The following is a 13,027-nucleotide window of genomic DNA, read 5'->3' as shown; positions in this document are numbered from 1 at the left end:
CCTCAACATGAATCAGCCATAGATATACACATATCCCCTCCCTTTTGAACCTCCCTCTCTCTTCCCTCAACCTGAATCAGCCATAGATATACACATATCCCCTGCCTTTTAAACCTCCCTCTCACTTCCCTCCCCATCCCACCCCGCTAGATTGATACAGAGCCCCTGTTTCGAGTTACCTGAGCCATACAGCAAATTCCCATTGGCTATCTATTTTACATATGGCAATGTAAGTTTCCACATTACTCTTTTCATACATCTTACCCTCTCCTCCCCTCTCCCCATGTCCATAAGTCTATTCTCTAAGTCTGTTTCTCCACTGCTGCCCTATAAATATATTCTTCAGTACCATTTTTCTATATTCCGTAATGTGTGTTAGAATACGATATTAATCTTTCTCTTTCTGACTCACTTTACTCTGTATAATAGTTTCTAGGTTCATCTACCTCATCAGAACTGACTCAAATATGCTCCTTTTTGTGGCTGAGTAATATTCCATTGTGTATATGTATCACAACTTCTTTATACATTCATCTGTCAATGGACATCTAGGTTGCTTCCATGGTCTAGCTATTGTAAATAATGCTGCAATGAACAACGGGATACATGTGTCTCTTTCAACACTGGTTTCCTCAGGATATATGCCTAGAGTGAGATTGCTGGGTCATATGTTTTTTTCCTAGTTTTTAAAGGAATCTCCATACTGTCTTCCATAGTGGCTGTATCAATTTACATTCCCACCAACAGTGCAAGAGCATTCCCTCTTCTTCACACCCTCTCCAGCATTTATTGTTTGTAGACTTTTTGATGAGGGCCATTCTGACCAGTATGGGGTGATATCTCATTATAGATTTGATTTGCATTTCTCTAATAATGAGTGATGTTGAGCATCTTTTCATGCATTTGTTAGCCATCTGTATGTTTTTGGAGAAATGTCTGTTTAGGGCCTTCTCCCACTTTTTGATTGGGTTGTTTGTTTTTCTAGCATTGAGTTGTATGAGCTACTTGTATATTTTGGAAATTAATCCTTTGTCAGTTGTTTCATTTGCTATTATTTTCTCCCACTCTGAGGGTTATCTTCTCAACTTGCTTATAGTTTCCTTTGCTGTGAAAAAGCTTTTAAGTTTAATCAGGTCCCACTTGTTTATTTTTGTTTTTATTTCCATTACTCTAGGAGGTGCGTCATAGAGGATCTTGCTTTGATTTATGTCATCGAGTGTTCTGCCTATGTTTTCCTCTAAGAGTTTTATAGTTTCTGGTCTTACATTTAGGTCTTTAATCCATTTTTAGTCTATCTTTGTGTATGGGGTTAGGAAGTGTTCTAATTTCATTCTTTTACATGTAGCTGTCCAATTTTCCCAGCACCATTTATTGAAGAGGCTGTCTTTGCCCCATTGTATATTCTTGCCTCCTTTGTCAGAAATAAGGAGGAGGCGGGGCTAAGATGGCGGAGGAATAGGACGGGGAGACCACTCTCTCCTCCACAAATTTAGCGAAAGAACATCTGAATGCTGAGCAAACTTCACAAAACTACTTCTGAAGGCTGGTAGAGGACGTCAGGCATCCACAAAGAGCGCATTATCTTCAAAAGAGGGCGGAAATTAGATACTGAAGAGACCTCCAAACAGAAGCCAAATAAACAGAGGGAAGCGTCTTGGAAGTGACAGGCCAACAGATTAAAATCCCTGTAGTTAATACCGACTGCATTGAAAGGGACCTATAGATCTTGAAAAGTATAAGCAAGAACAAGGATCTATCTGAAACTGAGCAGTCCCCACACTGCTCACAATAGCGCCAGAGAAAGTCTGGGATATATATTTTTTTACTATTTTTTTTTTAATTAAAAAAAATTTTTTTTTCTCTTCTTTCCTTTTTCTTCAAGTCCTCTATTACACCTTTAACTTTCATTTTCATAACCCACTATTAACTTGCAAAAAAAGAAAAACCCCTATTTTTGAAGCAAACTGCATACATATATCTTATGCCTTTTGTGTTTTCTTTTTTTTACTGTTTTTTTCCTGTTTTACTTTTTTTACTGTTTTACTGTTTTTTTTCTTTTTACACTGTTTCCTTTTTTTCTTCTTTTTTTTATATTGTAAGTTTTATAAGAGTCTAACCTCTACCCTTGATTTTTAATCTTTGTTTTACATATTTGATATCAGTTTTGTACATTTAAGAACCCAATCTTTAGGACCCATTTTTACTCAGGAGTGTGATCACTGGCCTGATTACTCTCTCCCCCTATTGATGCTCTTTCTTCTCCCCCAGGGAACCTCTATCTCCTACCCTCCTCCTTCTCTTCTCAACCCAATTCTGTGAATCTCTGAGGGTGTTCTGGGTACCGGAGAACACTTCAGGAACAGGATACTGCCCAGATCTCTCTCTCCCCTCTTGATTCCTCCCTTTCTACTCATGCTCACCTCTATTACCTTCCTCCCCCCTCTCTATGTATCTCTGTGAACCACTCTGAGGGTTCCAGACTGTGGAAAGCACAGAGGGAAGTGCTTACTGGCTAGATTGCTCTCTCCTCATTTGAATTTCCCTCTTCCCCTCCTGGTCACCTCAACCCCGCCCCTCACCTCATCTCTCCATGTAACTCAGCGAACCTTTCTGGGTATCCCTCACTGTGGAGAATCTTTTCACCATTAACCTAAAAGTTTTATTATTGATGCTGTATGGATGGAGAAGTCTTGAGGCTACTGCAAGAATAAGACTGAAAGCCAGGGGAAACATTAAATAATAAGAGACCATCCAATAGCCTCCACATATACAGTGAAACCAAGCTCCACCCAAGAGCCAATAACTTCCAGAGCAAGACATACCACGCAAATTCTTCAGCAACGCAGGAACATAGCCCTGAGCATCAATATACAGGCTGCCCAGAGGCACACCAAATCCATAGACATCTCAAAAATTAATACTGGTCACTCCATTGCACTCCAGAGAGCAGAAATCCAGCTCCACCCACCAGAACACCGACACAAGCTCCCCCACCCAGGAAGCCTTGACAAGCCACCTGTCCAACCCCACCCACAGTGAGGAACCTCCACAATAAAGAGGAACTTCATACTACCAGAATACAGAAGGGCCACGCCTAACACAGCAATCTAAACAAGATGAAAAGGCAGAGAAATACTCAGCAAGTAAAGGAAAATGAGAAATGCCCACAAAACCAAACAAAAGAGGAGGAGATAGGGAATCTATCTGAAAAAGAATTTAGAATAATGATAATAAAAATGATCCAAAATCTTGAAAGCAAAATGGAGTTACAGATAAATAGCCTGGAGACAAGGATTGAGAAGACGCAAGAAATGTTTATCAAGGACTTAGAAGAAATAAAAAGGAGTCAATATAGAATGAATAATGAAATAAAGGAGATAAAAGACACTCTGGAGGGAACCAACAGTAGAATAACGGAAGCAGAAGATAGGATAAGTGAGGTAGAAGATAGAATGATGGAAATAAACGAAGCAGAGAGGAAAAAAGAAAAAAGAATCAAAAGAAATGAGGAAAACCTCAGGGACCTCTGGGACAATATGAAACGCCCCAACATTCGAATCATAGGAGTCCCAGAAGAAGAAGATAAAAGGAAAAGCCATGAAAAAATACTCGAGGAGATAATAGTTGAAAATTTCCCTAAAATGAGGAAAGAAATAGTCACAGAAGTCCAAGAAACCCAGAGAGTTCCAAACAGGATAAACCCAAGGCGAAACACCCCAAGACACATATTAATCAAATTAACAAAGATCAAACACAAAGAACAAATATTAAAAGCAGCAAGGGAAAAACAACAAATAACACACAAGGGGATCCCCATAAGGATAACAGCTGATCTTTCAATAGAAACCCTTCAGGCTAGAAGGGAATGGCAGGACATACTTAAAGTAATGAAAGAGAATAATCTACAACCCAGATTACTGTACCCAGCAAGGATCTCATTCAGATATGAAGGAGAATTCAAAAGCTTTACAGACAAGCAAGAGCTGAGGGAATTCAGCACCACCAAACCAGCTCTCCAACAAATGCTAAAGGATCTTCTCTAAACAGGAAACACAGAAAGGATGTTTCAACACGAACTCAAAATAACAAAGTAAATGGCAACGGGATCATACTTATCAATAATTACCTTAAATGTAAATGGGTTGAATGCCCCAACCAAAAGACAAAGGCTGGCTGAATGGATACAAAAACAAGACCCCTATATATGCTGTCTACAAGAGACCCACCTCAAAACTAGGGACACACACAGGCTGAAAGTGAAGGGATGGAAAAACATATTTCATGCAAACGGAGACCAAAAGAAAGCAGGAGTCGCAATACTCATTTCAGATAAAATAGACTTTAAAATAAAGGATGTGAAAAGGGACAAAGAAGGACACTACATAAAGATCAAAGGATCAATCCAAGAAGAAGACGTAACAATCATAAATATATATGCACCCAACGTAGGAGCACCACAATATATAAGGCAAATACTAACAAGTATGAAAGGGGAAATTAACAATAACACAATAATAGTGGGGGACTTTAATACTCCACTCACGCATATGGATAGATCAACTAAACAGAAAATTAACAAGGAAACACAAACTTTAAATGATACAATAGACAAATTAGATTTAATTGATATTTACAGGACTTTCCACCCCAAAACAATCAATTTTACCTTTTTCTCAAGTGCACATGGAACTTTCTCCAGGATAGATCACATCCTGGGCCATAAATCTAGCCTTGGTAAATTCAAAAAAATTGAAATCATCCCAGCCATCTTCTCTGACCACAATGCAGTAAGATTAGACCTCAATTACAGGAAAAAAACTATTAAAAATTCCAACATATGGAGGCTAAACAACACGCTTCTGAATAACCAACAAATCACAGAAGAAATCAAAAAAGAAATCAAATTATGCATAGAAACGAATGAAAATGAAAACACGACAACCCAAAACCTATGGGACACTGTAAAAGCAATACTAAGGGGAAGGTTCATAGCAATACAGGCGTACCTCAAGAAACAAGAAAAAAATCAAATAAATCAACTAACTCTACACCTAAAGCAACTAGAGAAGGAAGAAATGAAGAACCCCAGGGTCAGTAGAAGGAAAGAAATCTTAAAAATTAGGGCAGAAATAAATGCAAAAGAAACAAAAGAGACCATAGCAAAAATCAACAAAACTAAAAGCTGGTTTTTCGAGAAGATAAACAAAATTGACAAGCCATTAGCCAGACTCATCAAGAAACAAAAGGAGAAGAATCAGATCAACAAAATTAGAAATGAAAATGGAGAGATCACAACAGACTCCACAGAAATACAAAGGATCATAAGAGACTACTACCAACAGCTATATGCCAATAAAATGGACAACTTGGAAGAAATGGACAAATTCTTAGAAAAGTATAACTTTCCAAAACTGAACCAGGAAGAAATAGAAGATCTTAACAGACCCATCACAAGCACGCAAATCGAAACTGTAATCAGAAATCTTCCAGCAAACAAAAGCCCAGGACCAGACGGCTTCACAGCGGAATTCTACCAAAAATTTAGAGAAGAGCTAACACCTATCCTACTCAAACTCTTCCAGAAAATTGCAGAAGATGGTAAACTTCCAAACTCATTCTATGAGGCCACCATCACCCTAATTCCAAAACCAGACAAAGATGTCACAAAAAAGGAAAACTACAGGCCAATATCACTGATGAACATAGATGCAAAAATCCTTAATAAAATTCTAGCAAACAGAATCCAACATCATATTAAAAAGATCATACATCATGACCAAGTGGGCTTTATCCCAGGAATGCAAGGTTTTTTTAACATCCGCAAATCAATCAATGTAATACACCACATTAACAAATTGAAAGAAAAAAACCATATGGTTATCTCAATAGATGCAGAAAAAGCCTTTGACAAAATTCAGCATCCATTTATGATAAAAACCCTCCAGAAAGCAGGAATAGAAGGAACATACCTCAACATAATAAAATCTATATATGACAAACCCACAGCAAACATTATCCTCAATGGTGAAAAATTGAAAGCATTTCCCCTAAAGTCAGGAACAAGGCAAGGATGCCCACATTCACCACTACTATTCAACATAGTTTTGGAAGTTTTGGCCACAGCAATCAGAGCTGAAAAAGAAATAAAAGGAATACAGATAGGAAAAGAAGAAGTAAAACTCTCACTGTTTGCAGATGACATGATCCTCTACAAAGAAAACCCTAAAGACTCTACTAGAAAATTACTAGAGTTAATCAATGAATATAGTAAAGTTGCAGGATATAAAATTAACACACAGAAATCCCTTGCATTCCTATACTCCAATAATGAGAAAACAGAAAGAGAAATTAAGGGAACAATACCATTCACCATTGCAACAAAAAGAATAAAATACTTAGGAATATATCTACCTAAAGAAACAAAAGACTTCTATATAGAGAACTATAAAACACTGATGAAAGAAATCAAAGAGGACACAAACAGATGGAGAAATATACCGTGTTCATGGATTGGAAGAATTAATATAGTGAAAATGAGTATACTACCCAAAGCAATCTATAGATTCAATGCAATCCCTATCAAGCTACCAATGGTATTTTTCACAGAACTAGAACAAATCATCTCACAATTTGTATGGAAATATAAGAAACCTCGAATAGCCAAAGCAATCTTGAGGAAGAAGAATGGAACTGGAGGAATCAACCTGCCTGACTTCAGGCTCTACCACAAAGCCACAGTCATCAAGACAGCATGGTACTGGCACAAAGATAGAAATATAGATCAATGGAACAAAATAGAAAGCCCAGAGATAAACCCACACACCTATGGACACCTTATCTTCGACAAAGGAGGCAAGAATATACAATGGAGAAAAGACAATCTCTTTAACAAGTGGTGCTGGGAAAACTGGTCAACCACTTGTAAAAGAATGAAACTAGAACACTTCCTAAGACCATACACAAAAATAAACTCAAAATGGATTAAAGATCTAAACATAATACCAGAAACTATAAAACTCCTAGAGGAAAACATAGGCAAAACACTCTCTGACATAAATCACAGCAGGATCCTCCATGACCCACCTCCCAGAATATTGGAAATAAAAGCAAAAATAAACAAATGGGACCTAATTAAAATTAAAAGCTTTTGTACAACAAAGGAAACTATAAGCAAGGTGAAAAGACAGCCTTCAGAATGGGAGAAAATAATAGCAAACGAAGCAACAGACAAACAATTAATCTCAAAAATATACAAGCAACTTCTGCAGCTGAATTCCAGAAAAATAAACGACCCAATCAAAAAATGGGCCAAAGAACTAAACAGACATTTCTCCAAAGAAGACATACAGATGGCTAACAAACACATGAAAAGATGCTCAACATCGCTCATTATTAGAGAAATGCAAATCAAAACCACAATGAGGTATCATTTCACACCAGTCAGAATGGCTGCTATCCAAAAGTCTACAAGCAATAAATGCTGGAGAGGGTGTGGAGAAAAGGGAACCCTCTTACACTGTTGGTGGGAATGCAAACTAGTACAGCCACTGTGGAGAACAGTGTGGAGATTCCTTAAAAAACTGGGAATAGAACTGCCATATGATCCAGCAATCCCACTGCTGGGCATACACACCGAAGAAACCAGAATTGAAAGAGACGCGTGTACCCCAATGTTCATCGCAGCACTGTTTACAATAGCCAGGACATGGAAGCAACCTAGATGTCCATCAGCAGACGAATGGATAAGGAAGCTGTGGTACATATACACAATGGAATATTACTCAGCCATTAAAAAAAATACATTTGAATCGGTTCTACTGAGATGGATGAAACTGGAGCCCATTATACAGAGTGAAGTAAGCCAGAAAGAAAAACAACAATACAGTATACTAATGCATATATATGGAATTTGAAAGATGGTAACGATAACCCTATATGCGAGACAGAATAAGAGACACAGATGCATAGAACAATTTTATGGACTCTGAGGGAGAAGGTGAGGGTGGGACGTTCTGGGAAAATAGCATTGAAATATGTATATTATCATATGTGAAACAGAACACCATTCCATGTTCGATGCATGAGACAAAGGCTCAGGGCCGGGGCAATGGGATGACCCAGAGGGATGGGATGGGGAGGGAGATGGGTGGGGGGTCCAGGAAGGGGAACATATGTAAACTCATGGCTGATTTATGTCAATGTATGGCAAAAACTATTACAATATTGTAAAGTAATTAGCCCCAAACTAAAATAAATAAATTTATTAAAAAAAATAAAATAAAATAAAATAAAGAAATAAGGTACCCATAGGTGCGTGGGTTTATTTCTGGGCTTTCTATCTTGTTCCGTTGGTCTATATTTCTGTTTTTGTGCCAGTACCATACCGTCTTGATGACTACAGCTTTGTAGTATAATCAGAAGTCAGGAAGGTTGATTCCTCCAGCTCCATTCTTCTTTCTCAAGACTGCTTTGGCTATTACAGGTCTTTTGTGTTTCCATATGAATTGTAAAATTTTTCGTTCTAGTTCTATGAAAAATGCCGTTGGTAATTTGATAGAGGTCACACTGAATCTGTAGATTGTACTTGGTAGTATAGTCATTTTCACAACATTGATTCTTCCTACCCAGGAACATGGAATCTCTCTCCATCTGTTTATGTCACCTTTGATTTCTTTCATCAGTGTCTTATAACTTTCTGTGTTCAGTTCTTTTGTCTCCTTAGGTAAGGTTATTCCTAGATATTTAATTCTTTTTATTGCAATGGTGAATGGAATTGATTCCTTAATTTCTCTTTCTGATTTTTCATTGTTAGTATATAGAAATGCAAGTGATTTCTGTGTATTGATTTTGTATTTTGCATCCTTGCTAAACTCACTGATTATCTCTAGTAACTTTCTGATACTATCTTTAGGGCTTTCTATGTACAGTATCACATCATCTGCAAACAGTGAGAGCTTTACTTCTTTTCCATTCTGGATTCCTTTCATTTCTTTTTCTTCTCTGATTGCTATAGCTAGGACTTCCAGAACTATGTTGAATAGTAGTGGTGAAAGTGGACACCCTTGTCTTCTTCCTGATCATAGGGGGACTGTTTTCAGCTTTTCACTATTGAGAATAATGCTTGCTGTAAGCTTATCTCATATGGCCTTTATTATGTTGAGATAGGTTCCTTCTATGCCCATTTTTTGAAGAGTTTTAATCATAAATGGGTGCTGAATTTTGTCAAAGGCTTTTTCTGCATCTATTTAGAATATCATATGGTTTTTATCTTGCAATTTGTTAATATGGTGTACCACATTGATTGACTTGTGTATATTGAAGAATCTTTGCATTCCTGGAATAAACCCAACTTGATCGTGGTATATGAGCTTTTTGGTGTGTTGCTGACTTCTGTTTGCTAAAATTTTGCTGAGGATTTTTGCATCTATGTTCATCAATGATATTGGTCTGTAGTTTTTTTTGTGTTGTCTTTGTCTGGTTTTGGTATCAGGGTGATGATGGCCTTGTAGGATGAGTTTGGAAGTGTTCCTTCCTCTACAATTTTTTGAAAGAGTTTTAGAAGGATAGGCATTGGCTCTTCTTTAAATGTTTGATAGAATTCTCCTGTGAAGCCATCTGGTCCTGGGCTTTTGTTTTTTGGGAGATTTTTGATCACAGCTTCAATTTCAGTGCTTGTAATTGGGTTGTTCATAATTTCTATTTCTTCCTGGTTCAGTCTTGGAAGATTGAACTTTTCTAAGAACCTGTCCATTTCATCCAGGTTATCCATTTTATTGCCATATAGTTGTTCATAATAGTCTCATAATCCTTTGTATTTCTTCATTGTCTGTTGTAAACTTTCCTTTTTCATTTCTAATTTTGTTTATTTGATTCTTCTTTTTTTCTTGATGAGTACAGCTAAAGGTTTGTCAATTTTATCTTCTCAAAGAACCAGCTTTTAGTTTTATTAATCTTTACTATTGTTTCTTTCATTTCTTTTTCATTTATTTCTGCTCGGATCTTTATGTTTCTTTCCTTCTACTAATTTTGGGGGTTTTTTTGTTCTTCTTTTTCCAGAGATGTAAAGTTAGGTTGTCTATTCAATGTTTTTCTTGTTTCTTGAGGTAGGATTGTATTGCTATACATTTCCCTCTTAGGACTGCTTTTGCTGCATCCCATAGGTTTTGAGTTGTCGTGTTTTCATTGTCATTTGTTTCTAGAATTTTTTTGATTTCCCTTTTGATCTCTTCAGTAACTTGTTGGTTATTTAGAAACGTGTTGTTTAATGTCCATGTGTTTGTGTTTCTTACAGTTTTTTTCTTGTAATTGATATCTAGTCTCATAGTGTTGTGGTCAGAGAAGATGCTTGATATGCTTTCAATTTTCTTAAATTTACTGAGGTTTGATTTGTGACCGAAGATGTGGTCTATCCTGGAGAATGTTCATGTGCACTTGAGAAGAAGGTGTATTCTTCTGCATTTGGATGGAATGTCCTGAAGATATCAATGAGATCCATCTCATCTAATGTATCATTTAAGACTTTGTTTCCTTATTAATTTTCTGTTTTAATGATTTGTTCATTGGTGTGAATGGGGTGTTAAAGCCTCCTACTACTAGTGTGCTACTGTCAATTTCTCCTTTTATTCTGTTAGTGTTTGTCTTAGGTATTGAGGTGCTCCTGGGTTGGGTGCATAAATATTTACAATTGTTATGCCTTCCTCTTGGATTGATCCCTTGATCTTTATGTAGTATCCTTCCTCATCTCTTGTAAACTTCTTTACTTTAAGGTCTATTTTGTCTGATATAAGGACTGCTACTCCAGCTTTCTTTTGCTTTCCATTTGCATGGAATATATTTTTCCATCCTCTCACTTTCAGTCTATATGTGTCTTGAGGTCTGAAGTGGGTTTCTTGTAGACAGCATATATACAGGTCTTGCTTTTGTATCCATTCAGCCAGTCTGTGTCTCTTGGTTGAGCATTTATTCACTTACATTTAAATTATGGATACATATGTTCCCATTGCCATTTTCTTAATTGTTTGGGGTTGAATTTGTAGATCTTTTTTCTTCTCTTGTATTTCTGGACTATATAAGTCTGTTTAACATTTGTTGTAAAGTTGGTTTGGTGGTACTGAATTCTCTAAACTTTTGCTTTTTTGAAAAGCTTTTTATGTCTCCATCAATTTTGAGTGAGATCCTTGCCGGGTACAGTAATCTTGCTTGTAGATTTTTCCCTTTCAGTACTTTAAATATATCCTGCCATTCCCTTCTGGCCTGCAGAGTTTCTGCTGAAAGATCAGCTGTTAAGCGTATGGGGTTTCCCTTGTATGTTACCTGTTGCTTCTCCCTTGCTGCTTTTAATATTCTTTTTGTGTTTAGTCTTTGTTAGTTTGATTAGTATGTGTCTTGGCATGTTTCTCCTTGGGTTTATCCTGTATGGGACTCTTTGTGCCTCTTGGACTTGACTGACTATTTTCTTTTCCATGTTGGGGAAATTTCAACTCTAATCTCTTCAAAAATTTTCTCATACTCTTTCTCTTCTTCTTCTGAGACCCCTATAATTCGAATGTTGGTGAATTTGATATGATCCCAGAGGTCTCTGAGACTATCCTCAGTTCTTTTCATTATTTTTACTTTATTCTGCTCTTCAAAAGTTATTTCCACCATTTTATCCTTCAGCTCACTGAATTGTTCTGCTTCAAATATTCTGCTGTTGATTCCTTCTAGAGTATTTTTAATTTCAGTAGTTGTGCTGTTTGTCTCTGTGTGTTTATCCTTTAATTCTTTTAGGTATTTGTTCATTGATTCTTGCATTGTCTCCATTTTGCTTTCAAGGTTTTTGATCATCTTTACTATCATTATTCTGAATTCTTTTTCAGGTAGTTTGCCTATTTCTTCTTCATTTATTTGGACTTCTGTGTTTCTAGTTTGTTCCTTCATTTGTGTAGTATTTCTCTGCCTTTTCATTATTATTATTTTTTTAACTTATTGTGTTTGAGTTCTCCTTTTACCAGGCTTCAACGTTGAATTCTTTCTTCTTTTTGGTTTCTGCCCTCCTAATATTGGTCCAGTGGTTTGTGTAAGCTTCTTACAGGGTGAGATTTGTGCTGAGTTTTTGTTTGTTTGTTTTTCCTCTGATGGGCAAGGCTGAGTGAGGTGGTAATCCTGTCTGCTGATGATTGGGTTTGTATTTTTGTTTTGTTTATTGTTTAGATGAGGTGTCCTGCACTGGGTGCTACAGGTGTTTGGGTGTTGCTGGGTCTTGTATTCGAGTGCTTTCCTTTGTATGAGTTCTCACTATTTGATACTCCCAAGAGTTAGTTCTCTGATAGTCTAGAGTCTTGGAGTCAGAGCTCCCACTCCAAAGGCTCAGGGCTTTATCTCTTAAGTATGTAAGACCAGAAATTACCGCAGTAAATATCTCAACTCCATGGACAATTTCCTAGTGTGGTCAAAAGATGGAAGTAATTCAATAGTTCACCAGTCCATCCAGTACAGTGACAATCATTCAGATCAACCAGGGCCCCACTGCTACTGCAAGGGCAAGGAAGTTCAGGGGAGACCCACAAGCCTCTGACTCTGTGTGGGAAATGGCTGTGGCTGTATTCCGGAGTGGGACAGAGGGACAGCTCTGGCCTGCCAAACCCCAGACAGTTCCTGAGACTTCAAGGAACCCCGGCTCTCAGCAGTGCTCTCTTTGTACCTGCACGAGCCGGCCCAACTCTGTAGAATTCTATAACTAGCTCATCAAGGAAACAGGGAGATTTCTATCTCAGACTCTCAAATGTCCACAATTCCAGAGTCAGTTACAGAATTTCATGTATATAAAGTTTAGCTTAAAGTTTATTTCTATGACGCTGATCATTCAAATCATGCATTTGTCTACTCCAGGATTTACTAATCAAAACACAGTTGTAACTTCTTACCTCAACAGGTTCAATTCACTTTAAGTCTTCAAACCTTGAAGACTGACCTGCAACTGAAAAGGAAGTAAACAAGAGACCTGATCCAGCATTTCATCAAACCAGGGTAACTGATGCTTTACCTA

General features: G+C 37.3%; 1 protein-coding gene across 6 annotated transcripts in view; it reads right to left on the bottom strand.

The window, feature by feature from the left end:
* PRTG (protogenin) overlaps positions 1–13,027 on the bottom strand; it is a 142,614-nt gene that overhangs the window by 81,183 nt on the left and 48,404 nt on the right. Inside the window, exon 3 of one of the 6 annotated variants that reach the window (XM_081510240.1) lies at positions 12,906–12,958. The exons of the other annotated variants lie outside the window; for them this stretch is intronic. The gene's annotated coding sequence lies outside the window, so the exon portion shown is untranslated. The remainder of the gene's footprint in view (positions 1–12,905; positions 12,959–13,027) is intronic. 6 annotated transcript variants of the gene reach the window in all.

Source organism: Giraffa tippelskirchi, chromosome 7 (genome assembly GCF_054371585.1).
Source record: "Giraffa tippelskirchi isolate mGirTip1 chromosome 7, T2T-mGirTip1v1.2.pri, whole genome shotgun sequence".
Lineage (NCBI taxonomy): Eukaryota > Metazoa > Chordata > Mammalia > Artiodactyla > Giraffidae > Giraffa > Giraffa tippelskirchi.
Note: the sequence above shows the minus strand (reverse complement) of the source record. Positions and strands in the feature narration are given on the sequence as shown.